The sequence below is a fragment of the Ictalurus punctatus genome, chromosome 2 (genome assembly GCF_001660625.3).
Source record: "Ictalurus punctatus breed USDA103 chromosome 2, Coco_2.0, whole genome shotgun sequence".
Taxonomy (NCBI): Eukaryota; Metazoa; Chordata; class Actinopteri; order Siluriformes; family Ictaluridae; genus Ictalurus; species Ictalurus punctatus.
In genome coordinates, this window is record NC_030417.2 from 33,234,647 (window position 1) to 33,238,419 (window position 3,773).

Sequence of the window (3,773 nt, forward strand, 5' to 3'; positions counted from 1 at the left end):
TCTTCCTCAAAGTCCCCAGAACACAACTTCTGTACACACTCTGTGATGTATTCTGATGAATAGATAAACATATTTAGGTATTGAAGTTGGTGGGTGTTTAAATGGATGGCTTGTTCTCATTTTGTCTACAGAAAAAAACAAATAGACTGATTGGTTGTTGGTTGTTTTTTTTGTTTTTTTACCTTGCACCACATGAGTTCTTTGTTTTTACCATTTATATCTAGCTGCGCATCAATGTCCATTAACCACAAACATCGCAACTCCTACACGGATTTGCATCGTCGAACGTTAATGTCCAGTTCTTACGCTGAAAGCACTGTACTGTACCTATTCTATGATGATTGTGAGCTTTGAAAGGTCACTTCCCTGTGTGTGTGTGTGTGTGTGTACAATCTGTTCCAACAGCAGAGATCTGCTTCCTTTCAGAACCTATTGTACTAAATGAGCTGATAAGATGTTACTTAAAACTATCAATTCAATTGAATGTATGAAAGCAAAACACGTGCATCTTTACAACAAATTCAGCAGAATTCCTCTTTTTTTTCCTCCACCGTCAATATACTGTATTTACATTTACATTTATGGAATCTGGTATCTCCACCTGACATCCTTGTAGTAACTGAGTGACTCTTCTACCAAAATATGAAAAACACCTAGTAATTATCAGAAGTGTGAGGGCGTGTGTCTAAGGCAAGGTGTGTCATGCTAGATCAATGTCATGCCAGTCAATGTCACACACGTTTATGGTGTTAAATATGTCAGGGGAGTGGAAAAAAGAAAATGGTTCGAATCCAATCTGAAGCGATCAGATGTTTAAGCCAGTATCAGCTGCTGATAAAATGAAGTAGCTGAGATACTAAGTACAGTATATCAATACCGATCTGATGCTATCTATCAGATACAGTAGGTAGGTAGAGCCTTATATATTATTTCAGACTTTTGGGTGTGTTATGATTTCTAATGTGTAATAACTGGTTAATTTCTTGACAGTTATTATTTTATACAGCAACCAAAAATTCAAATTTTTAATAAAAATTACAACTGAAACTACATCCTACCCTCTTGGACCAGCACCCGGACATCATCATAGCTTGCTCAGCTCTGAGTTTTTCTAAAGATTACACAGTAAATACACAGCTGAACATACATTAATACATTGTGCATTTTAATGGCTGCGTTAAACAGTAATGACTTGTCGTGTCTGTATGATTGAACGGACACCGTTACAGGTTTCTGTTGGTTCCTGTTGAAATGTAAGTAAGGGATAAAATACTTGGTGTTCTGCTGTTTGCCAACACTAATGTTTATTTTTTTATTAAAGAATCACAGTCATACTTTTTTTTTAATTATCCATTTACAGTTATGTTTACTGTTTTGGAACACCTAACGAAGTTAGTTCCTGTTACCAGTTACATTATAACAGTCATAAACAGTCACTTTCTATATTTCCCCGCTCTCGCTTGTAGGTAATAAAACAACAACAAAAAAACCCCAGCCCGTCATTACTGCAAATTTGGACATCCTGAAGATTTTCCCTTGTTAGAAAACTTAAAGGAACCTTTGCCTCTGACTGTTGCAAAGTGTTGACACTGGAGACTCCTTCCAAAAAAGCACAATAAATAACTCCATCACCATATCAACAATTACACAATTCTTTTTTTTTTATGCCTGTGTATGTGAAGCGTCTTCAATCAGTCCCTGTGTAAATTGTTCATCTAGAATCGATAAAGGTCGATTTCACAGCATAAATGTCCTAATTGGTCCCATTGATGATCTTTGGTTGATTCCAAGCACGTCTGATAGATTTGTAGTGGAATTCAAAGGTGTCCTACAGGAATCTGAATCGGGAAACTGTCGCAAGGTTACAATGGACTTTAACAGGAAACATGGCAAGCACATCACACACGACACTGTCGCCAAACTGGGAGCCAAAGTTGGACGAGATGACTGTGTGTGTTTACAAAGAAATGGCAATCATGTATTCAATTCAATTCGATTTTATTTGTATAGCACTTTTAACAATGGACATTGTCTCAAAGCAGCTTTACAGAAATATATAAACACAGGATAGAGATTTTAAGTGTGTGAATTTATCTCTATTGAGCAAGCCGGTGGCGAAGGTGGCAAAAACTCCCTAAGATGATATGAGGAAGGAACCTTGAGGGAAACCAAACTCGGAAGGGAACCCGTCCTCATCTGTGTAACAACGGATAGTGTGAAGGTAAAGTGAAGTTCATTATGGTTTTTATATGAAGTCTGTTTTGCTGAACTAATCCACTGTTCACTAAAGGAGACTTAAGTGCAAAATTGTATGTGGGAATAGCAGTCCTAAGTCCATAACAGCAACCGTAGTTCAAGCACCATTGCGAAACTGTTCATGTGAAATTGAGGTCCAAAACCATTTCCATGGTACTTCAAGCATTACCATCATCAGCAATCTCCAGGCTGCACTGCTTGGGGTCATCCTCAGTAGCAGAATGTAGCCTCCAGTTGATGAGAGCTCCAACCAGAGGTAGGGCATCAGGATGGATCAGGCAGGTCCGGAGAGCAGAAAGGGTCAGGATCACTGACATCTCCATAATATCATGTGTAGCTCGATAGAGGGAGATAGGGAGAGGGAGAGATTGTTAGGTATGCCATCCCGTAATGGATAAGACTGTGTACTTTGCGTAAAAGAAAGTCTATTCATGGTAAGCTATGGGATGTAGAGGATGTTTTGTAAATACGGTTATATTTTGCTAGAAAATGTTAATTTCCCCAATGTATGGAGACTTTCGGGACACCCTGTATGTCACAAAATAAAGGCTTCTTCTTTTTCATTTAATTAGCTTTTCGAGTAAAGCTTTAAACATCCACCAGTGGTCTTTAAGGTCCAATTATGTGTCTTAAATTCATTTTAAAGGTGATAGACACATAGTAAAGATGTACCCTTGATGGTACCACACCAGCGACGAGGAAATTTCGCTACCTTATATTTCAGAGCGTGTACCAGAACATCTTTCATAAACTCATTACCAGCCGTGGTTACACAAATTAGGGCCCTTTCATATCCTGTTCCTTCAATTCATGGAAACTAGAAAGGAAATGTCTGATTATGTAAACCTCTATCCTGTTCCTTATCTTTAACATCACATGTATTTATCTTGGAGCATCTAGGTGATTGCATGTATCCACAAGGTTGGGAATAAATGACTGTGTTGACTATATTCTTTTTTATTATTATTATTTATTAGCTGCATTAATAATGGTCAACGGGAAATCCTCATGAAGATAGTAAAACGTGTGTGTGTTTATTATGCAGGCGTTCAATCACAGTTTTTCATTAGGAAAAGTGTTTTTACAAGCAGTAACATTTAATACGACGACAACACGTCTACTTTTTGTTCTTGTTGTTATATAACCATCTTTAATGTCTCTACGCGGCGACCTTCACACGATTAAAATTAAATTAAGCTGCCTGGTGTTAACCTGCCAATATCCCTCACATTCACTGAGGTAAAGTTGTGATGACGCAACACTGCCAGTAATTCAGATGACTTCCAGCCGGGCTGTTCCGGGAACTAAACCGCGCCCCCTCCGCGCTACGTCTTCAGCTGACTGCGCTACGGCAGGAGGGACGAGCTTCGGAACAGCCAACCGACTCAGTGCCATAAACACAGGCGCATACAAGCTTGCTGGCTTTAAACCCCGCCTCTTCATACAGTTTCAAAGCTCTGATTGGATATCATCCCACTCTCGCGCGGCAATTCCTCAAAGACCTGTCAATCATGGTG